Below are 24,493 nucleotides of genomic sequence, written 5' to 3'. Positions count from 1 at the left end.
TGATGTAGGAAAAAGAACTTAATAAAGTGAATGCATAAGGAGACGTTTTATTTTGACTTTTTTTTAAAATGGTTTTTTCGAGACAGGGTTTCTCTGTGTAGCCTTGGCTGTCCTGGACTTGCTTTGTAGACCAGGCTGGCCTCAAACTCACAGCGATTCTCCTGCCTTCGCCTCCTGAGCGTTGGGATTAAAGGCATGCACCACCACACCCGGGCTGACTCTTCCCCCCCCCCCCCCCCCATTCAGAGTGTTCAATGCAGCGTTGTACGGAAGGTGTGATGGACCGACCCTAGAGGTCCACTAGAGTATGACAGGATGCTGGCCTTACATGCTGGCCAGAACAGGAAGTAGTGAACAGAGTTTAAGCGGGGCTGGGTCATAGCCCTTAACGGCCTGCCAATAAGCCAAATTATATCTTTATTTTCACCTAAGGAATTTGCAAAGATCCTGTCCACTCCAGCACAAGGCAGTGCCAAAGGAAGCTGATGCCACCCAAGGCTACAGGACCCAGCAGCCCCGCCCCACAGCCCCGCCCTCCACGGTGTCTCTGTTCCAGCCTGCAGACCCTTAAGCAGAAAGAGAAGCTGCTAATGCCCTTCTCTGCCCTTTTTGTGCCCGGAAAAAATTTTTTTCCCAAGGACTAGATTGATTCTCAGAAAAGCTTAGGAGCTGAGGAGTATAAATTCCAGGCTTGGTTTTTCTCCCCTCTGCAGTCTCTATAATTATTTTTTTTTCACTCAGTTAACTTTAATTAACCTGCCGTAGGCCTCCATGCGCCCAGTGCTGGGCTCCCCGGACTGCACGGAGCAGGTGGTTCCCATGACCTCCGAGCTTTTATGTTTGAGAAGCAGCAGTGAGTGGGGCTCAGTTTATCAGGAGAGCCGGCTCTGGGGTTTTTTTTTTTTTCAGCAAGCCATGACCTCTCTGCAATGGCCTTGCTACTTAAAAAAAAAAAAAGACATCTACTGCCTGTCACCAGTGAGGTGTGACGTAGAAACCCTACCTTGCTCATAGTGTGCCCAGGCCGAGAATCACACAGTAGACCCGCCCTGCATGTCTGACCATTGTCCTATGAAACCACAGATGCACCATTTGGATTTGAGGACTTCCCTAAGGGCCACCTTCCATGGAGACGCACAGAGCACGCCCTGGTGTCAGTTTTGCCCAACCCTGCCTGCAGAGTCAAGACCCATTGCTGTCAGTTTCTGAATGCTGGGGGTGGGGGTGGGGTGGGGCGGGGGATGCGAGTGACCAAGAAGGGGTGGAGCTGTTCTCTGTCACCCTTAGAAGCTGCTGGGATCCTGTCTGTATATCCTCAGGCGCTGCCCCCCCCCCCGCCACTCCCCGACCCTGCCAGCCCCACCCACCCCAACCCGGCCCACCCTACTATGAGCAGTTGTCATAGCCCCTTAAGAAACCCAAACAGCCCCAGAAAGGAGTTGGGTGGGTGGAAATAACATTCCACAGTGACACAGAGAGAACAGACTGTTGGCAAAGAAGTTGGGGAGGCAGTTTGTCACCGTGCTAGGCACAAGGACATGCTCACCCTGCCCGTAGACTGGAGCAGACACCCTAGTGATAAATACATGCCCTCACCCATGCTGGGAAGTACACACACGCACGCACGCACGCACGCACGCACGCACACACACACACACACACACACACACACAGACACCTGTGTACGCGCACGCGCGCGCGCGCGCACACACACACACACACACACACACACACACACACACGCACGCGCGCACACACACACCATCAATGGCCCACCATCTATAGTGCTGGCACACTTCCTACAGCCCTGTCAGCCTGCGAGCCAGACACCTGAGGCCAATCTGAGCAAAAGGTGGGTGGCCTGTGGCATGAACATCATCCTTTAGAGGATGGGGCCTCCACGGGCTCGGCTTGGTTCCCAGGTGGTGGGAGGTAATAGAAGACACTTGGCGAGCGGGAACCTGGCTGAGGGAAGTGGGTAACTGGAGCGTGGACCCTTGGGAATAGCTTGTCCCTGGCTGTCACCTCCTTCTCTCTCTCTCTCCCCCTCCCCCTTCCAGCTTGTCACAAGGTCAAGACCCTCCTCCTCCACATGCTCCCATGATGCTTTATCCACGCACGTGCACGCCACTATGGTCTGAACTCTCTGAGGCCGGCGGGGGGCAAACCCTGTCTTTCCTCTTTCACGCTGTTTGTCAGGTATTCTGTCAAGTAACAAAAAACAAAACAAACAATCAAACAAAAAACTCAAAAAGCTAAAAACCTAACGGATACAGAGGACGCAAGGAGGGAGAGAAGACAGGACAAGCCAAGCCCAGCGCAGAGATACCCAGGAAGTAGGCTAACAGCATCCCCCAGTGTCGTCCCCCCCCCCCCAATGCCACTTGATGGACAAAGAACAGGACTTAGAATCCGGTGACGGTCATCTTGTTTGTTTCCAGCCTGGCACTGTAGATGTGACTACAGAAGACTGCCCTGTCCCCTTCCTTCCCCCACCTGTCACACGGCCACCATGAGAGCCACTGCAGACTTCTGTCAACAACTAAAGGGGTCCTGCAGTTGTGCCCCAAACTTGCTCACACCAAATCCGTTCCTGGGACCCAGAAGAGGAGGCAGGAGACTCCGCTGTGCAGCCTTTGCCATTTCCAAGAGCCTGGAGAGCACACAGAGGCCCCAGCTCACACCCAGGGCACTGGTGTGAGAGACTCAAGTGGCCTCCCCACCCAGCTCCGAAGCCCTGGCCCGGCCTTTCCTCCTGGGACCCTGTTCTCTGTGTTTCCTGTCACTGGGAACTATCTGGCCAGCTAACTCCTGGCTCTACGGAAATGATAAAAAAAAAAAAAAAGTCAGCCGCCTAGCCTCCTGAGGAAGCAGCTTATGAACTAGCTGGACCTACAGTGTCCTAGGAGGGGGCCAATGTCCTGCAATCTACAAGGCCCCTCCTCCCGCAGAGACCTGAGATGCACACTTGCAGATGATCTGGGTCTTTGAGCCCTCCCCCATGCCCCGCCCCCAAGGGTTCTATAATCTATAATTTTTCAAGACAACAGAGAGATGCTGGTCCAAAGGTCATTTGTCTCCCTCTTCTTTGAGTCCAGCTGTTGCCTTGGGCCTCAATATAACAATGTGTCTGTCACAGGCCACAGCCTGGCTGCCCCGGGGGGGGGGGGGGCTGAAAACACATTTGTAAGACCTCAGTTCCCTCCTGGGATCACCCTGCCCTCACTACATACATCATACCCTGCTCTGGCGACGGCTGCAGGTGTCCCTCACCTCACCGCATCCCTTCCCCGAACCAACAGACAATAAGAAAATTCAAATGATTGCCGATGAAGAAAAGGTTGCAAGGAGCTTGGTTAAGGCATGAAAAAGACACAGGCTGGTTGAGTTTCCTACCCAGATCAAAACTGCAAAGTCTTCTGGTGGTTTCTCTCCCCCAAGGCCTGCCTGAATGGCGTCACCAATTTTTACTTTAAGAAAGAAAAGATCCAATTAATGTTAAGTATCTCCCGGGACACAGGGCAAGGCTGAAGATCCCTCCCATCTCCTTGTATATTTGATTTAAAAAAAAAAATTGTCTCTTTGGAGAAATTGACTTCAGAGTATAAGCAAAGACTTGAGAGCTCAGCCAAAACACACGCACCTCCAGTGGCAGCAGCCGGACACAGGGACGACTCCAAGGACACGCCTGGCTGCCGTTGCTCCGGGGCCTGGATGTTCCTCTCAGTCACTCAGAGCACCCCTCTTGCTGTGGGACCCACCCCCCACACCTCACGCCAGACAGCTTGGGAGCACCCACGTGGTCAGTGGGCCCCAGGCCCAAGAAAGTTCTCTGTCCCCGTGGGTCCTCCTCATACGGGCAGGAGTGAACAATGCCGTCCCTCCCGGCTGAGGGCTACGGGAGATGCTGTTCGTCGGGAGACAGGCTGCTATGGCAACTTGAGGAGACTGGAGCCAGACACTGCCGTCACCTTGAATCCGGCACCGTGCCTTCTGCTGCGGTGGCAGAGGGGACCTGGCACCTTGCTCTTCCCACTGCCGCGGCTGGGCACCGGTAAGCCGACCCTCGGCTTTCCTCCTGGGTCTCCTGGCCTTCTCGATCGGAGGGAGCACACGACCCGGTCCCCTGAGAGCACCACCTCCATCTGTTTTTGTCAGACTAGTTCTTCCCTGTGTGCGTGGCTCCGGCTTACTTCTGAGATGGGGGCTCTTCCTTGATTTCAGCTCATTAAAAATCCTGCAGCTAATTAAAAGCCCCGTTTTAACAGCAGCAGCAGCGGCGGCGGCGGCGGCGGCAGCAGCAGCAGCAGCGGCTGCAAACTCTGGGACTCGTCCCTCCAGTTTTATGCGTAGGCATAAAGTTGCAACGCTTGGTGAAAAGATGGATGGCTGACTCTGAGGCAAGGTTCCAGGTTCAGAATTGCTCCAGCCCGCCTCCCACCGGCTGGGCTTCCGGGGTGTTGAATGCAATCCTGAAATCCCCAAGGCCCAGCTTTGCCACACACAGCTCATCTGCGCCGCGATGGGTAGGTGAGGTGGTAGCGATTTGCCCCACTGTCTACTCTGCCACAAGGCTACGCATCCTCCGATCACCCAACTGCACCCTCTCACCCCATGCACCCCATCTGCCGGTCCGAGTGCGAAGGTTAAATCAGACCCAGATATCCCTGACCTCTGTCCCCAAACCTCCCTCGGAACCGTGGGGTCCAGCCTCAGCCTCAGCACAAACACAGAAAGCCTTCCTGAAGGCTGGAGGATTCCAGAAAATTCATGACTGCCACGACAGGCCCCAAGGACCCGGTCCAAGAACCAGCAGCCACAAGCCAAACCACGGGTACCCTTTCTGCCTAGGATTTCTTACCTGATCAGGGATGTTTACGCCCTTAGGACAGAAGATAGGAATTCTAATGACAGGAAAACCGGAGCGCCTCCTTAGCCCTACCCTGGCAGATTCCCTGGATGACCACTCAGCGCCCCCAAAGCTTTGAAGCTGTGAGCTTCCGTTTTAGTCTCTCCCCGACACGTGGAGAGACTAAACACGGAGCCCCGGGAGGTGGGCGGGAGGCCCTGTCCATCTTTGTCCATCTTTGCATTCCCGGCGCTCAGCACCATGCCTGGCACCAGAGGAAGTGATCAATAGCAGCCATGAACGTGGAATGTGCGTGAGTTAATAAATGGAAGTGTTGGGGGCCGTCGGGAGAGAGCGCAGGGTGAACCTGGAATTTTAAAAAGGTCAGTTATGTTTCAGGGAGCTATGGGTTTGGTTTTCGTTGGGTCTGGGCTGGAATCGGGGTCTGGCGACGGCAGTGGGAGAATCCGGAAGTGAGGACCGCACCACCACGGAGTCGGTTACCCAAGGCCCACGGTGCATCAGGACCTCACTACCTCACTCGGAACCCTTCCATCAGTTCAAGATGACACAACATGGGGCTTGAAGGCTGATGTTTTCAAAGGAAAATGCAGACCCTCTCTCTTGTAAATATGCATATATATGTATATATATATATGTGCGTGTGTGTATTTATTTACATGATTTGGATGGCATAAAATTGGCAGAAGCTTCTGTATCAGTTTCTTTCCTCATTGTTATGACAAAACACCCGAGAAAAGCAGCTCACAGTCTGAAGGTGCAACGGGGTCACAGTGGAGAAATCGTAGAGGCAGGAGCATGGCGTTAAGTCTGAGGCCAGGAGGCAAAGAGATGAACGCAGGTGCTCAGCCAGTTTTATCTTTTTTTTTTTTTTTTTTTGTTCAGTCTGGAACCTCAGCCCAAGGGTGCTGCCCACACTCAGGATGGATCTGTTCCCTCCCAGTCAGACCTCCCTGGATACCTCCACCAGCATTCCCAGAGGGGTGTTGTCATGACGACCTTAAACCCAGTCAAGCCGACAAGGAAGACAAACCATCATACCTTTCAGCTGTAGTGCAATGCTGGAGGACCCCTGAGCAAAAGTACCGTTCATGTGTGTTCATCAAATGTCTTACGAAGGGGCTGGTGAGATGGTTCGGTGGGTAGAAACACCTGCCTCCAAGCAGGACAACATGAGTTCGAGCCCTAAGACCCGTGTATTGCAAAGGACCAAAGTCTAAAAGTTGTGCTTTTTTCCTAAAAGCAATGTCATTTCACAAGCTTACCATGGCGCACACACAGACACACACACACACACATACGCACAAAAATTTTTAAAAATGGGTATCTTTGAAGATGTATGCAAAGTGACCCCAAACACTCACCAAAGGACAATACTGCACACTTGCCTTTTCTGAGGTGCACAGAACTCTGTCAAGTTCAGAGACAGTAGAGACAGTGCCCCTGGGGCTGGCAGTGGATGGTGAGTTGTCCTTCAGTGGGTACAGAGTTCCAGTCTGGGAAGATGAAAAGGTTGGGGGGAGGGCGGAGTAGACAGTGGTGATGGTTTCACCCTGACGTGAATTTAGTTAATGCCACTGAGCCACGCATGTTAAAGATGGTAAAACTGGGACTGGCGAGATGGTTCGGGGCAACCTACAACTGTCCGTGGCTCCGGTTCCAGGGTGTCTTACACCCTTTTCTGGACTCCTTGGGCGTCAGACACATACATACACCCAGGGAATGGTGGTTTGATTAAGAATGACCCCCCCCCCCATAGGCTTGTACGTCCGGAACACTTGGTCCACAGTTGGTAAAAACCATTTGGGAAAGAATAAGGAAGTGTGGTCTTGTTGGAGGAGGCGTGTCACTGGGGTGGGCTTTGAGGCTTCAAAGGACTCCTGAGATCCCCAGCACACTCTCTGTTTCCTGCTTGCAGCTGAGATATGAGCTCTCGGCTCCGCCCGCTGTCACACCTTCACGCTGCCACCACGGACTCTGTCCATCTGGGGCCATAAGCTCAGTTAAAACACTTTCTTTCACAAGCTGCCTTGGTCAGTGGTGTTTTGTCACAGCAATAGAAAAGTCGGGAAGACATACACATAAACTAATCTTTTAAGAATGGTTTAGGGGCTGGAGAGATGGCTCAGTGGTTAAGAGCGCCGCCTGCTCTTCCAAAGGTCCGGAGTTCAATTCCCAGCAACCACATGGTGGCTCATAACCATCTGTAATGTGATATGGCGCCCTCTTCTGGCTTGCAGGAGTACATGCAAGCAGAGTACTGTATACATAATAATCAATAAATCTTTAAAAAGATGGTTTAAACAATACATGTTATGCGACATATATTTTGTATATTTGTGTTTTGTTGGCCTCAGCTAGAGGGCTCATGTTCTGGGCTTGGCTTTGCCTTCAACCCGCTGTGAAAGCCTCAGGCTTGGATTTTCTTATCTCACAATCTGTTCTGATCCAAAATACCAGCTGTGGATCAGTTCCCAAGCTCTTAGCAGCTCTGAGGGGTGAGACGAACGCCTTGGAAAACAGAAAGGCATCCTGCGACGCTCACACCCATACTGTCACTTTCAGGCGGACAGGTGGCCATCTGGAAAGAGGGTCCATCGCTCACGTCTGATGCCTGTCCTTCACCAAGGGTCTTGGTCACTTCTATACAGAAGCCTCTAGAAGCCTTCTGGAGGCTGTGACCTAGAATCCTCCAAACCAAAAGGTGCTGTTGCAGACGCAGCTGGGTTCCCGTAGAGTAAGCAAGTCCCGCCGAGCTGTTTACCTTCACGACACCTCTCTCGGGGGTGTCGCTGACAACCCCACTGTAGTGTCAAGCTGTGGAGTGTATTCTTAGGCTCTGCAAAGCCACATTCTCCCACCGGAGTGCCTGCTGGCTGAAAGGAGGTCACCCAGGGCCACTCTGTACCAGGGAACCCTTGATAGATGGAACCCTGCCAGGACAGGGTCCCACGAACTAAAAAGAACTCTCTGGAGGGCTGGACAGTGAGACTGGGTCTCACTTTGTAGCTTAGGTCTGGTCTAGAACTTGCTGTGGAAGCCAGGCTGGGTGTGAGCTTGGGGGTCCTCCTCTGTCAGCCTCCCAAATGCGACGCTTACAGGCACACACTACCACGCAGGACCCGATGGGAAAACAGTTTAAAGCAGACATTTAAAACCGAGCTAATGATTTGGCTCATCATGTATCTATAGCCAGCCTTCTCGTTTAAACACCTTTAATTTTTAAAGACCTTTAAAGAGCAACATAGGGATGCATTTGGTGGTGAAAGGTTCCTCTATTTTACAGTCTCATAATTGATATCCTGGTTGTGATGTTGCACTACCATGCAGTACAACTGTGCATAATGTTACCATAAGGAGAACCAGTACAAAGAACACTTAAGACTTCTGTAGGTTCTTCTATACATTTTATATATAATTATATATTATTATAATAAAATTATATATAATTATATATTATTATTATTATTATTATAAAATCATATGTATAATTATATATTATTATTATAAAAAATTTTTAATTAAGAAATTATGAACTTAAAACTAAAAGCCCTTGGAGCTGTAGAGATGGCTCAGTGGTTAAGAGCACAAGCTCCTCTGCAAAGGACCTGGGTTTGATTCTCAGCACCTACATGGTGGCTCACATCCACCGGTAACTCCAGTTCCAGAGGATTTATTGCCCTCTTCTGGCCTCTGTGGGTACTGCATGCACACAGTGCATGCACAGATGCATGCAGGCAAACACTCGTGCACATAAAATAAAAGTAAATAAATCCGCCCCCCCCCAAATTTTTGGCCTCTCAGCTCATGTTTAGTGAAAATGAATTCTAAACACGGCACCCATAAATAATAGAAAGCCTTTATCACAGATCTGCGCCAGCCCTCATTTTATATAATAAGAAACATCTTTAAGTTAGGAGACTATGCTTTTAATAGGAAAATTTGATGTGTTAGCAACTACCGTGTGTGTTTTTCAATTGCAAATTGCACTTTAAAAATGCAAACAATTATTAATATTGATTTGGAGTAAAACAATATTGAGTTTCAATATATCCCCACCTCCTTTATGAATTACCCTGTGGACGCATGGCAATTATGACAGAAGAGCATCTGCATGCTCAACTTCTTCTCGGTGAGAATCCTTGAGGAGGGCTGACATGGTGCCCGGATAATGAACTTCACAGATACAAGGCTAGCTCCAGAGTCCTTGGCTGCAGTCAGAGGTTTCTGCCACAGCATGGGCCTCTGTGCCCAGTCCTACTCGGCTCGCTGAGCTCCTCCCCCGTTTCCTACAGAGCACAGGTTAGGGACACACGCTTAAGTTCTAGGGTGGAATTTCATGTTTTTTAGAGGAAGGCAAGAAAACGGAGCAGATATTTATCTTGAGACTACCGAGGACACTATAGAAATAGGCCATTAAGTGTGTTCACGATAACTTCTTGAAGCGAAAATCATTGTGCTTATTTGTCACAGGTTTGGCTTTCTGTGAGCAGAGGCTGGGGTACACTTACTTCAGAGGTGTGAGCTGGCAGGACTCACTCTGCATCGGGCAAAAACCTGCCTGAGGCAGCAGGCAGCAATGGCTGACTTTTCTACCTCCAGCGTTCTCTGTGGCAGGATGCGGGTTGCCCGTGGAAGGGTGTGCCCTCAGGTGAGGCAGCTTGCTGCAGCTGAGACGGATCCCCCAAGGAACCGGCCGCTGAGTCTGGCTGTTGACCTTGTGTCCAATGGGAGGTCAGCAAGCCCTCCCTGGAAAGATAGCAGCAGTATCTCCCCAGCCTGCCTCCCTGTTTCCCAATGGACAAAACAAAAGACTCAGGGATACCAAACGTCAAGGTTATATGCCATAAATTACAGCCGTCTCAGATCTGTCTGACTCAGAACCTGTCTCTTTCCCCGCCAGCCCAGCTTTTCTCCAACAAAGCTTACATCAGACTGTCCTGACCTTCAGTTACTGAGAAGGAAGGTTTGGAAGTCTCCAGAGGAAAATGCAGAAAGTTTGGCTGTGTAAGCAAATACATTCCCCTCCCCTCCCTTCCCCTCCCTCAACCAACATCTGTTCGATAAGTGCGCATGCCTGTGCATGCGCGCACACACACACGCACACGCACACACACACACACACACCTTTTCACCTATTGCATTGCTAATAGAAGGTGGTGGGGAGACATTGGTTATTTGGGTGAGGAGCTCCCCTGGCTTACAGCTTGGAGGCCATCTTTTCCCAGTAGGTCCACTAGATCTTGCCAGGAACAGCTGAGAAAGCCCAGTGTTGCACGGCCAGCCTCCTTTTACTTTTAGCAAGCACTAAGCTATTCACATTTCCCAGCTGCTCCAACAGCCACAGCCACAGCAGGGAAAATTGCAGGGAAGGAAAAAAAAATTGCATATTTACTTCTCCAAATTGAAAGTTGGGGTATAATACGGGCAGAACGGAGCGCGTGAGTAAAACTGGAGTGCCCTGGCCCCTGGCAGGGCGCAGCTGCCTCCAAGCTGCCAAAGGCAATCCAGAGACTCTGGGGGAGGAGGGAATGGCTGAGAGGCTTGTTTCCAGGGAATCCCTCTTCCTGTGGCTGGCACAAGGCAGCCTCAGAGGACTTGCCTGTGCCACTCGGCTGCCAGCAAGGCCTGGCACAGAGTGGGTGCTTGGGCGCTGTGTGGTGAGCAGAGTAAGCTACCACAAAGACGAAGAGGGGAAGTCACTGCCAGGCTAGAGCAACGGGTCCTCTCAGCTAAGGTGACGTGGCTGGGACACGAAGCTGCAGAGGGACCACTTCTTTCTCTATTATTATTATTATTATTATTATTATTATTATTATTATTATTACTTTGTTTGGCTTTTCAAGACAGGGTTTCTCTGTGTAGCCTTGGGTGTCCTGGACTCGCTTTGTAGACCAGGCTGGCCTCGAACTCACAGCGATCCGCCTGCCTCTGCCTCCCGAGTGCTGGGATTAAAGGCGTGCGCCACCATGCCTGGCTGTCTCTATTATTTTTAAAGACTAGTTTTTAGTAACTGCGAGTGTGCACTCGTGGTGTGTGTGTGTGTGTGTGTGTGTATACATGTTCACGTGAGGTACAGGTGCCTGAGACAACCAGATGGTTTCCTGAAATCAGAGTTACAAATAGTTTGGAGCCACCTGATACGGGTGATGGGAACAGAACTCCGGTCCTCTGCAGAAACACTTAAGTGCTCTTAACCACTGAGCCGTCTCTCCAGCTCACCCATCCTTTCTTGGCCCATGTCACTGTGACCACACACTGGCAAGGAACAACTTAAGGGACAAGTTGTTTATTTGGCTCATGATTGATTTCAGCCCATCATGGTGTGTGTGGGGGGGGGGGTACACATCACGGCAGGAAGCATGGAGAAGGAATGGTGGTCCTCTGTCAGCCCTTTCTCTCTCTACCCACATCCCTGTCTTACTAACATCATCTGTTCCAAGCCACCTCCACCCCGATGCTCTCTCGATGGCCCCTTCCTTCACCCCCGCCCCATGGGATTTTGGAAAGCCAGAAATTTACACCCCCTCCCTCAATCTCTTCCGGCCTTCTGCTACCACAGGGAGCTGCAGACCCAGCCATCTGAGCCCCACCTTTTCCCGTTGGTGCTAAGCTGGTTCAGCACCCGGGGGCCTGGACAGCTCACCAGTCTCCACAATGCAGCTCCTGTACTGTTTTCAGTCACCAGGTCTTTGTACAAAAAAGCACCCCAGGGCCAGAGCTGCTCAATCCCCCGCATCCATACATCTCAGTGTGACCCACGACCTCGGAAGAGCTAGTCTCTGGTAATGCCCAAGCCCTGCCTTCGATCTCCCATCATTCCTAGAGGGTGCCTGGTGCCTGGTGTTCTCTTGTGTCCCCAGACTTTCCTCCAACACAGGTAACCGGAGGAGAGCACTGCTCTCCAAGTGTCACATGCTCAGCACAGTATTTCTCACTGGGTGACATCATAATGTCATATTTCCTGGGCAGCAAGTAGGTCCCTCGTGGACCAGTCCCACAGCAGTGTTCCCGCCACAGCGCATGCTACCTTCCCCTCAGATGTTCCCACCTCTCTCTTTTTAATTGTGCGTGCCGAGTGTTCTGCCCGTGTGTATGTGTGTGCACCACATGAATTCCTGTTGCTCACAGAGGTCAGGAGCAGGGGTCAGGACACCTGGAACGGGACTTACAGACGCTGTGAGTCACCATGTGGCTGACAGAATCCAACCCGAGTCCTCTGCAAGAGCAACAAGTGCTCCTAACTGCTGAGCCTGCTCTCCAGCCCCACGGTCCCAGTCTTTGCAGTGACTACTTGGCTGTCCGTGTTTATCTTGAACAGCGTGCGGAGAGGACTGGGTTCTCTCTTCCTGAGCCCACAGCCTCTGCCTTACTATCCCATGTCCTACACAGTCTTACTTCTCAGCCTCAATGATTCAGGCACTAAAGTGGTGAACCTTGGTGCTCCCAGGACACGGTGCTCCAAGGCGCTTGTTTGCCAGATGGCTTGGGTCACAGTTTTATATATATATATATATATATGTGTGTGTGTGTGTGTGTGTGTGTGTATACGTATATGTATATATATATATATAAGCCCTAGCTACAAACCAGTAGCATCTCAAAGTGGAATGGCACCCACAAGGCCCCACCCTTGTGCCTGTGTACATTTCTGTCAGCTGACCACAGTGGAGTTGATTAAGCCCCAATTCCTCCTTCTCTTCCTCCTCTTCCTACTCCTCCTTCTCTTCCTCCTCCTCCTCCTCCTTCTCTTCCTCTTCCTCCTCTTCCTCCTTCTCTTCCTCCTCCTTCTCTTCCTCCTCTTCCTATTCCTCCTTCTCTTCCTCCTCCTCCTTCTCTTCCTCTTCCTCCTCTTCCTCCTTCTCTTCCTCCTCCTTCTCTTCCTCCTCTTCCTCCTCCTCCTTCTCTTCCTCCTCCTCTTGCTTCTTTGGTTTTTTTGAGATAGGATTTCTCTATACAGCCTTAGCTGTCCTGGAACTCACTATATATACCAGGCTGGCCTCCAACTCAGAGATTCCCCCTGCCTCTGCCTCCCAAGAGCTGGGATTAAAGACGTGTACCATCACCACCTGGCTAAGCCAACTTCTTATAGACTGCTGAAGAAGAAAAAAAAGAAGACAGGTGGAAACAGGCATCTTTTGAAGGGACCCAAAGTGGCCGGTCACTGGTCTTTAGTGAGCCCCTGTCTGAAGCAGCTCGTTTTCAGTAATAAACATCTGACCCTTGTATAATGAAAGTTGTTCTTCAAGTGGCACAGCCAATGGCCCTCGGCAGCAGATCCCGACGCTCAGACCTGCCCATCTAAAAGCATGGATTTCTACCATCAAATCTCTTTGTTCTCAAATCTGCAAACAACGCAGATTTTTAAAAACACCCCTCAAGGGGCTAAGGGTATTACCTCAATGATACAGGACACTGTGAACATGAGAATGAGGCCCCGGGTTCAAGAACCAGGGAAGGAGGGAGGGGCTTGGAGGTGAGATCTGACTCAGTAAAAACTTAGGTGCAAGCCAGGTGTGGTGGCGCACACCTTTAATCCCAGCACTCTGAGGCAGAGGCAGGGGTAGCTCTGTGAGTTCAAGGCCAGCCTGTTCTACAAAGTGAGGCCTTGTCTCAAGAAACAAAACAAAACAAGCAGCACTCACATCTAAGCCCAATTAGCCCCGGGGTCCACTCTGCCATGAAAAGCACAGCCACTGTTGTGAGGAGAAATGAAATCCCTGGATAGATGTGATGTCTAATGTTGCAAAGGCTTGCATAAAATTAGCTGAGCAGAGAAAAGGCTCCGAGCCGTTGGTGTGCCGATCTGCCTCGGCCTGGCGGCTGGCTAGGAGCTGGCTCCCGCTGTTCTGGAGCCTGGCGGTGCTCATACAGAAACACGGGCTCCAGTATGAGGCCCCTGCTTCTGTCTGGTCAGTGTGTTGGAACAGGGAAGGGTGCGGGATATATGGTGTGCCCCCATCATATGTCTGTCTCCTTCTCTGCCCCACCCCCTGCCTAGTGATGTGTGTGACACACACACACACACACACACACACACACACACACACACACATACACGGCTTGGATGATGTTCTTCCCTCCCCCAATCTATGTTCTGAAGTTCTAAACCCCAGCACCTCAGAATGAGTTTATCTGGCAATAATAGGATTATTGTAATCAGGAAGAGGCCATAATGGAACAGCAAGCAGGTGCCCCTGACCCTAAAAGATAGCCTACATAGCGAGTTCAAGGCCAACCAAGACTATGTCATGATGTCTCAAAAAAAATAAAAAATAAAATAAAAAATAAAAAATAAAAAAACCACTAGTGTCCTTAGAGAATTGGACCCTACAGATACAGATTCTCATCTTATATCCTAGAGGACCCTTTATCTGTGTGAGGACCAAGGTGTGAACATGCCTGTGATTACTCACGTGTGTAGACGTGACAACATGGCTCTGCTCGTGCTTCTGGTCTGGGTGCTAGTCAGCATGTGCTTAATGCATACACTTGTGTGTGCAAACTCCTTATTCTGTTCTTAGCTGCCACTAGCCAGGGCAGTACAGCAGCAGCCGGACTATATCCTGCTGTGGACCACGAGAGGGAACGACCCCCAAGTAACCCTTGTCCCCTGTTCCATGGTGCTCCCTCGGGCTCCTTCCAGGCAGAGGAAAGCTATGCCCGTCTCTTCTCTGCGCCTGAAGGGAGGACAGTAGGCGAGTGGCCTGGGCTGGCAGGGTGGGGGAACGTGTAGGAGCGGCAGCCTAGCAGGGCCATCTGCCATCTGCACCACGGCTCCGCTGTCCGCTCCGTCCCCTCTCTGCCTCGGGGCGCATCACTCTGGTGACCCCTGGGAACTGGAGCTAATTTTCCACCATCATTAGTGATGGGAAGACCTCAGGTTCTGCCTTTAATTAAAGTCAAACGTGGGGCTGAGGAGGAGAAGCACCGCCACGCAGACGTCCCTGTCTCGCTTGTAAAAGCCATATGCAAATAATTAAGCAAGGCATGGAAGCCATAATTAAAAATTTCACAAACCCCTCATTAGCCGAGCAGGCTGCACAGAGAAGCAGGGCAGAGTCCCCTCCCCCACGCGCCCGTGGCAGCTCCCGCAGATGGTTAATTGGGGTGGGGGCGGGCAGAGTGATGGGACACACCTTGGTGCCGGTTGCAGCTGGCAGTGTGCCTGCAGGGCTCTTAGGACATTTCCTAGGACAAAGTAGGCAGCTTGGTCTCTCCATCTCCACAGGATGTAGAGGTTCCACAATAGTCTCATCGCCTCTTCCGGGTGCAGTCCTGATGCGTATACCTCTGGGACCCATCGACAGAATGGAAAAGGTCCCATTGGAGACTGGAGGACCCCACCCACCTCTCTCTGGACACGGCTGAAGCCTCCATCCCTCCTCATGTCCTGGACTCTTCTGCGCACGGAATCTCTTCCATGTAAGCATTATGTTGCTGGGCCTTTGTAGTCGCTGCACAGTGATCCACATCAAGACAAAGGCAGGCTGGGTGTGGTGGCGCACACCTTTAATCCCAGCACTTGGGAGACAGAAGCAGGCGGATCGCTTGAGTTCCAGGCCAGCCTGGTCTACAAAGCAAGTCCAGAACAGCCAAGGCTACACAGAGAAACCTTGTCTCGAAAAACAAAACAAAAAAAAAAAAAGGCAAAGGCCCTGGGCAGGGTACCCATAACCCAGAGAATACTCGCCCAGCTGAGCATCTCTGGTGATGGGGTGCCAGGGGAGTGCGCCTGACATCACTCTCCCATCCCAGATCTTCTTTGGTTCCCTGGCTTTAGCTCTCAGCATCCACGGACATCTGGGTCACCTCATGATGGGGATTGATCTTGCCAGGCGAGCCACCACAGGCATAATCTTTACTTGCTCATTGACATTTCCAAATGAATATTCACTTGTCCCAATTGTGGCCACTTGTTTTCCGTCTCCTCTGATCAATGGTCTTCCTCAGAAGGCACCACGCTCACTAGAGACATTGATTGATGGCCAGGAAGCTGCCCGGAACACGAAGAGACCAGATGTGATCCGCCAGCTGAAAGACTAAGATGCCTGCTTGCTTGCCTTGCCCGCCCGAGGCTGCTCTGTCTTAGGTTGGACCACACAGCCCACAGCCGAGATTCACTCTTCTCTCTAAAAGTGAGCGCGAATGAGTCCAGAAAGCAGACCTTTTGGGTGTTTTTTTTTCTTTTTCTCAAGACAGGGTCTCTATGTGTAGCCTTGTCCTGGACTCACTTTGTAGACCAGGCTGGCCTCGAACTCACAACGATCCGCCTGCCTCTGCCTCCCAAGGGCTGGGATTAAAGGTGTGCACCACCACCACCCGGCTTTGGGTTGTTTTTGTGACAGAGTCTTTGTATGTAGCACAATCTGGCCTTGAGCTCACTGTGTAGCTCCGGCTGATCTTTAAATAGACCCACACCATCACACTCAGCCCCCAAATCAGATTTTTACAAGCTTTGGGGCCTCACAGCAAAGAGCACCCCTCTTGGGACCCTCAGAGCTGAGAGTGTGTTGCTTGGCCACCTCTTGACCCATAAAAATCTCTTGATCTTTACCTACATTTCTGAACTCAGCCCTTTACAGTTCAGCCCTTGCTTTTCACGGTGGTTCCTAAAAAAGGAAAAAAGAAGAAGAAAAGAGTCCTTTCTCCTTCTTCTTCTTGAAAAAGAGGAGAATGCAGGCCACTAGGGCAAAGGTGATCAGACATCATGTCAGCTACCCTGCTGTCAGAAACATCCAGAGTTAGGCGTAGTGAGCCTAGCTGTAAATCCCAGCACTTGGGGAACAGAGGCAGAAAGACTAAGTTTGAGGCCAGCCTAGCCTACATAGCAAGACCCTGTCTCAGAAACAAGCAAACAAACAAAAACAAAGCCAGGTATGGTGGTGCACACCTGTAATCCCAGCACTTGGAGAGGCAGAGACAGGCAGATCTCTGTGAGTTCGAGGCCAGCCTGGTCTACAAAGTGAGTCCAGGACAACCAGGGTTACACAGAGAAATCCTGTCTTGAAACAAACTGTCTTAGTTGCTGTTCTATTGTTATGACAAGACACAGTGACCAAGACAACACACAAAAGGGAGCGTTTAGTTGGGGGCTGGCTTACAGTTTCAGAGGGTTAGTCCATTAACAACATGGCAGAGAGCGTGGCAGGAGGCAGGCAAGGATCTGGAGCAATAACTAATAAGAGTTCGCATCTGGTCCACAGACAGCAGACAGAGAGAAACGCTAGGTCTGATGTGGGCTTTTGAAACGCCAAAGCCCACCCTCTCCCTCAGTGACACACACCTCCTCCAACAAGACCACACCTCCCAATCCTTCCAAAACAGTTCACCAACTGGGACCCAGACGGTCAAACATAGTTTATGGGGACCAGTGTCATTCAAATCACAGGTAATGTAGCCTAGGACAGTCCAAGTTGTCGATATCCCTTGTATTTTAACTTCTCCTGCGCCACAAACATCTGCTCTTACAGACAGTTTGCAGGTGCCTTCACTATTCTGTCCTTTCCTGCAGATCAGAGGCCCCGCCCACTGTGTCTTCCAGCCCCACAGAAGCCCCATCCATCACCTCTTCCTGCATCCAGGCGTCACAGGCCCCGCCCACCGCCTCTTCTGGCCCCACAGAAGCCCCACCCATCACCTCTTCCTGCACTCAGGCGTCACAGGCCCCGCCCACTGCCTCTTCCCGCCCCCTTCCTGCATCTTCCCTGTTACAAACACGCCCACCCCGCCAAGAACCTGCAGCTGCAGACACTGACACCTCACTAGGCTGAGCACCCCTAACTTCTAAACTCAGAACGCTGCAGAAACCTAAAACTTCCCCATTGCTGCCGACATAACAGGTGGAAAATTCCACCCTTGGGAACTTGATTTTCCATACAAAATTAATACCAATACTGTATGAAATCACTTTCAGGCTTTGGGTACAGTGTGTATAGAAAGCATATGCGAATTCTGTACTTGGACCTGGGTCTCAACCCTTAAGACATCTCACTATTATTTACAAATGTTCCTAAATCTGAACGGTTCAGGAGCTCAAAATGACTCTGTCTGGACCTACGAATTTGGGTGTACCATTTGTGTGTACACTTACACATTTGGGTGGAGAAATGGGCGCAAACCACACAGATTACAAAATTATCAGTGTGTGTGTGTGTGTGTGTGTGTGTGTGTGTGTGTGTGTAAGAAAGACAGAGACAGAGAGACAGAGAGAGAATGAATGTTTATGACAGGCAACCTCCATGCATTTAGCCACACCCCAGCCCCTTAAAATCTTGACAGGTGCTCTACCCCTGAGCCATGCCCTCAGCCTCTGACTCAGTTTAGTTTTATAAAAATTTCTTATGAAGCATCTCAGGCTTAGAAGATATATACATATATATGTATATGTGTCTTTGTTAAATATACATACATAGTTACATATATATACATATGTATATATAACAAATAGTAGTGAATCCATCCTCCACCTTAAAGAATAAAACAATTGCCAATATCAAGTCCCCTTGAGTCTCTACCCTTCCCCCCTTTGCCCTCTAGAGGTAACTCATCCACGCGGTAAATATTGCATAACCATGTATGGCCTGGAACTATTCTTGGGCAGCTGACGTCCATTAGCTAACAGAAGACCCCGCCCGTAGAGAACTGTATTCTAACCAGAGGGGAAAAAAAACCCAGATAATATAATAATCATAGCATACGGAGCACTGGAAGGTGCTCAGTGCTGTGAAGAGAGAAGGAAGAACAGAGTCAAGGGACGAGAGCACGGAGCAGGCAGGCCTGGGACCTTAGCGCCTCGGTACGTAGGAGAGGTCTTCATTGGGAAGGTCCCATCCAAGCTGTGTAGACCCTGGAGGGAGGGTATTCCTGAAGTGTGACGTGTCGGGAGAAAGATGCACACACATAAGAATGAAAGGCAAGAAAGATCAGAGAGGTGACTTGACCTGATCTGGACTTCAGTAGGGCCCCTCTGGGCCTGCTCAGAACAGTAGCAGGGGTCAGGGGAGAAGCCACCGTTACGGGCCAGGTGAGAGAGGTCATAACCCTGGAAGCCTCGGTTATGGACCAGGTGAGGGGTCATAACCCTGATGTGGAAATCTGTGTCTGCTGGTTTCATGGGGGAATTGGTGCTTTTAGAGGCCAGCTTTGTTGTTTGGTTGGGTTTTTTTTGTTGTTGTTGTTGTTTGTTTGTTTGTTTTGGGTTTTGGTACTTGGTTTTTCAAGACAGGGTTTTTCTGGGTAGCCTTGTCTGTCCAGGACTTGCTTTGTAGGCCAGGCTGGCCTCGAACTCACAATGATCCTCCTGCCTCTTCGTCCCTGGCTGTTGGGATTAAAAGTATGCACCACTACCACACCCATCTGCCAGCTTCGTTTTTTGATGGTGACGGTCACATGCATTGTTTACTCTGGTCTACGCCATAGATGAAGGTCTTGGACTCTCTTTGGGGGGCATTAGTTGTTTTTTTTTTTTCCAGACATGGATATGGGGAGTCCTAGAAACAAACTGTTAATGTGTCCTGTCAACCCTGACTCTTCTTACCTGTTTCTTTATGGGGACATTTAGGAGCCCCGGATGACACAGAGGAGGGCCCTGGAGCAGCCAGGCTGCCTCCCACCCCCCCCACCCCCGTTCTGTGACGGTCAGTCTCAATGGCATCCTTGATTGGATGGAGATGTCTCTGGAGGACTGCTAGTGCACATTGAGGGTGTGTCCGTGTACTTGTTCCCCAAGGGGGGACAACTAAGGGCAGAGACCTATGCTGGATGCAGGTGGTGTCCTGGCTGGGATACAGGCTGGGTCCTGGAAGGAGGAGGAAGCTAAAGTGAATGCAGGCATGCCTTCTGCTCCCTGGACGTTAGGATGTGAGCAGCTGCGCCTGCCGTGCCCGCTTCCCTACGGCAGACTGAAACCTTTCACTCTGCAAAGAAACCCATCCTCAGATGCCCACCAGAGCGACGAAAAGCCTAGGCAACCGCTTGCAAGTTGCGGGCACCGCGGGGCAAGTTACTTAACCTCGGGCCTCAGTTTTTGTCTTTTCAATTTCAAATGAGGCCGCCCTACTAGGTTAACAGACTCACTATATGGACAGTCAGAGTGGTGTGTTGGAGCAGTTCCTGGTACCTGAGGCGCCCTCAGTCATGTTAGCTGCTAGTTTAGAAAGATGGATGAAGCCCCCCTCCTGCCCATCGGTGTGGTCCTCCTCTCTGAGCAAAGTCCACTACGCTACGGCTGGCCAGACCTGAACGCCTGCAAGAAATGAGAACTGTGGATGCTTCCAACAAGGTCCCCGGGAAACGTCTCCCGAGCACAGAGAGATGTGTATTCCTGGAAAGGGCTTCCAGGAAACAGCCTATGTGAACACTTTTATCAAGAAGAGGGAGAGTAGAATGCAGCCGCATTCTTGGCTGGCTGTCTGCAGCCAGCGCTGGCCCTGGGCTGCCTCTATTGGCTGGTGTCCCAAGGAGCAGCGGGGATGGTATTTATCTGTACAGTTTGTGTTCGGACTGTTCTTTGAGCCTTGTCTGCTGGAGACGCCGCCGCCGCCGCCGCCGCCGCCGCCGCCGCCGCCGCCGCCGCCGCCGAGCTCTGCACAGAACAATCTATTTGGAGAGGATGATGCAGCTGGGTCTCTTCCCTGATAACTGAGCTTATGAGGTAGCCTTCAGCTCCTATCACACACCGCACCTTTGATGATTTCAAATTGCCTCGGAAGGGTCCAGTGAGCAGTAAGATTTCAACATACAGACTGGCGTGTCCCCGAACCCCTGGCTCTCCTGTCTCATAAGGGTCTGTCTTCACAGGTGTGAAGATCAGGGAAACAAGCATGGCGCACGTGCATGTGCAACACACACACACACACACACACTCACCCCAGCCTTGCAGCACCCCATTGCTGCAATACCCATGATGGAAACCTAATATTTGTTTCCCAATTCAATTTGAAGAAGTTTTGACTCCAGTTTATACACATAAGGGGAGTCTCCAAGACCTAAGGAAACTAATTTTCTTCTGTTAATTTTTTTTAGTGAGTGTGTGGATGTGTGTGTGTGCGCACATGTGTGGAAATAGGTACGCATGTGTGTGCCTATGTATGCACGTGGAGGCCGGAGGATACACTCAGGAGTCACCCTCGGGAACACTGTCTCTCTTCTTTGAGGTGGGGGGGAGGGGTCTTTCATTGGCTTGTGAGGCCAGGAGATCTCTCTGCCTCACGCTACCCACTCAGTATCTGCACATGGGTTCTGGGGATCAAACTCCGGCCCTCACGTTTGCATGGCAAGCATTTGACCAGCTGAGCTACCTCTCCAGTGCCCGTGTCTTTTCAATTCTGAATTAGCACGTAGCTTGTACATATTTATGGGGGGGTGGGTACCATGTGACATCTGAATACATGTATGCAATGTGTAATGATCAAACCAGGGTAATTGCCGTATCCATCACTTCACACGTTTGCCATTTATGCTGGGAATATTCAAGGTCCTCAATTAGAGATTTTGAAATGTATGACGTAATTGCTATCGACTGAACAATCCTATGGCTGTTCCTTCCCTGGAAGTTTATCCCTCGGCCTTCCTAGTAAAAAACCATCTTTAATGATATATCACACAGCCGGGAGCTTATGTATGGTTTCCCTTCTCATTCAGTCATCACAATTAATAGCCAAATAATAGATTTGACCTTTTGCAACACTTGAAGCTTGCCACTTTCTTAAAATTGCTAGTTGGACAAAAAAATAAAAATAAAAAAATAAAAAAATCCTCTGGGTCGGCAAGATGGCTCCTCAGATGGTGCAACATACGTTCATTCGTTCCTTCCTTCCTTCCTTTCCTTCCTTCTTGGTTATGTAGCTCTGGCTAGCCTGAGATTCTCTTTGTATGTAGACCAGGCTGGCCCTGAACTCAGAGATCCACCTGCCTCTGCTTCCCAAGTGCTGGCAGTAAGGGCGTGTGCCACTGTGTCCAGCTAAGATGGCGCATCCGGTGAAGTGCTTGCTGACATTGTGAGTTCAAACCCACAGGACCCAAATGATGGAAGGAGAAACCCAGAAATTGTCCTCTGACCTCGCACATATGGCACATAATCCCTTTCCAAAAGATAAACGCAATACAATATGATGATGATGATGATGAAGGAGGAAGAGGAGGAGAAAAATGAGAAGAAAAGAAGTGCTTCAAGACTGAAGCAGTTACTTCTAACACCTGGCTTGCAGCTTTTCTGCCCGAATGCCATCAATCACACACTGTAAAACTCATTTCTTTGTCTAAAACCTATAAAAGGCCCATGCCTCTGTCTCTCGGGGTCTGCAGCTTGAAAGAGCTGGACAGACCCCATCGCGATGGCTCGATAAATTCCTATGCATTTGCATCGACAATGGACTCCGTCTCTTAGTAGGGTCTCTGGGGGTAGATTGGGGATCTCTCTAGAGGTCTCAGTCTTACAGGAAGAGGAGGAGAGGGAGGGGAGGTGGAGGAAGAGGAAGAGGAGGAGGAGGAGGAGGAGACGACGACAATGATTTGAGCTCCTCTGGTCTATCTTCTCTATTTCTTTGTCAAGTCAAGGATTTGGAAGTTCTCAGTGTGGGTCTCACGAAATTTTCCCAAGAAGGTGAGGGTCTGTGTCTTTAAGGATTGCAAGGCTCTGTCCACCCCTCCTGCACCATCCTCAGGTACCCCCCAAAAGGGACAATGAAATCAAAAGCAAACATGCCGATGCTCATGTGTGACTCGGACCTTAGTGACAAGCCAGAGGGGTGTGCGACAGGCCAGGCATTTATCTACGTTGGGTTCTGTGGTGGTCTGGATAAAAGTGGCTCCCATAGGTGCATGGTAAGCTGCACTATTAAGGGGTGTGACCTTGTTGGAGGAAGTGCGTCACTGTGGGGTGGGATCTGAGGTCTCAGAAGCTCCAGCCATGCCCAGTGTCTCACTCTCTTCCTAATGCCACCTGCCAATCCAGATGTAGAACTCTCAGCTACCTCTCCCGCACCATGTCTGTTCGTACACCGCTGTGCTTCCTGCCGGGACACTAATGGGCTAAACCTCTGAAACTGTGAGCTAGCCCCCCAGCTAACTGTTCCCTTATAATAATGTCTGTGGTTATGGCATCTCTTCACAGCAATACAAATCCTAACTAAAACAGGTTCCAAGGAGCCAACTGTGTCTGTGAGTTGGTGGGTTTGTCTGGCATGTGTGTCGCTGCTTGTACGGCCTCGGAGACCCTTAGAACTCACAGTTATAACTTCCAAAGACACCGAACAAACAAGTGACCTGAACTCCACTCTGTTGGAAAACCAAAAATAATCGACAAACTTTTCCTCAAAGTGCATCTTCAAGCTGAGAGAGAGAAACAAAACAAAACAAAACCCGCCTTTATGGCGTGTGACAGGAACCACGATACATATGGCAACATACATGCACAGTGATGATACAAACTATGACGTCACAAGGCAAAAATCTCAAAATCCTCAAATTGGAGCCTTACACACAAGGGACGTGTGTGTAAGTTCGGCTTCCTGCCATGGTTTGGCTGCAAAAATATAATTTTATACTTCATATCCGTGCAGCAAAGTCTCCCCCAATTATTGAATATTTTTCTTCTTCTTCTTTTTTTGTTTGTTTGTTTGTTTGTTTTTCCAGACAAGGTTTGCCTTTGTAGCCTTGGCTGTCCTGGACTCGCTTTGTAGACCAGGCTAGCCTCGAACTCACAGCGATCCGCCTGCCTCTGCCTCCCAAGTGCTGGGATTAAAGGCGTGCGCCACCACTGCCCGGCTCTTCTTCTTCCTTTTTTACTCCCCTCTTTATTACACTGTCATTGTGGGGTCCTCTGATCTGGCCCTCCTCCTCCATTTCCCTGCAAACTGCACAACACCCCACAACTATGCCTGGGGGAAGTGGTGCCAACAATTCAGTTTTATTTTTCCCTCCAAGTCTACTTGCACAGAGCCTTCCTTCTGGCCACACAAAGCCACCTTACCTCACCCTTTCTACTTCAGACAACAGTGGACCAAACCCCTGTATCCAACATGGTGGAGCCTGTGGGTCTTCTCCAAACCCAAGCCACGAAGGTGGCCAATCTAGGCTTCCAAAAGGAAGGCAAGGTTTGGAGAGGGCGCGCACAGAATTGGAAAGCCCAGCATGCCCCGGGAGAAGCCTCTGTCCCCTGGCAACAATCGCTACGACACAGCCTAGTTAATTCCCTTCCACACCGCCATGGCACGCATGCAGCAGCTTTTGCAAAGACGGTGTCAGAAGAGGCAGAGTCCCAGGGACGAAGGGCCCTCAGGGTCACCCTTTCTTGAACACAGACACCAGACTTTACTCTTTGACATATTTAACATGAGGCTGTGGTCACTCTCATCCATCGCCCCATCAGACCCTGTTCTTTTAGAATAAGAAGTCTCACTAAAAATGGCCAACATCTCTCCCCTGACACAGGGGGATAAATCAGTGCATCTTCGGCACTTTCTTTGTGGTATCGATTTTTTTTTTCCTGAGGATGGAGGCAGATGGCTCCAATGTGGCATCATCTAATATTCACACACACACACACACACACACACACCCCACCCGACTTGATTTATGGATCTCTTTGTACATTACCTGAACATAAATGAGTCTAGCATC

At 50.4% G+C, this 24,493-nt stretch overlaps 1 protein-coding gene across 6 annotated transcripts in view; it reads right to left on the bottom strand.

The window, feature by feature from the left end:
- The window catches only part of CHST8 (carbohydrate sulfotransferase 8), a 151,311-nt gene that overhangs the window by 83,626 nt on the left and 43,192 nt on the right, over window positions 1-24,493 (bottom strand). Inside the window, exon 1 of one of the 6 annotated variants that reach the window (XM_084770844.1) lies at window positions 15,564-15,841. The exons of 2 other annotated variants lie outside the window; for them this stretch is intronic. The gene's annotated coding sequence lies outside the window, so the exon portion shown is untranslated. Of the gene's footprint in view, window positions 1-3,396; window positions 3,477-3,643; window positions 4,178-15,009; window positions 15,070-15,563; window positions 15,842-24,493 lie in introns of those variants that run through there. 3 more of the 6 variants (XM_084770845.1, XM_084770842.1, XM_084770846.1) reach the window with 3 other exon arrangements.

The sequence above is a fragment of the Acomys minous genome (assembly GCF_964271855.1).
Source record: "Acomys minous genome assembly, chromosome: 20".
NCBI classification, from domain to species: domain Eukaryota; kingdom Metazoa; phylum Chordata; class Mammalia; order Rodentia; family Muridae; genus Acomys; species Acomys minous.
The sequence above is the reverse complement of the archived record's forward strand: the minus strand, read 5'-3'. Positions and strand labels throughout refer to the sequence as shown.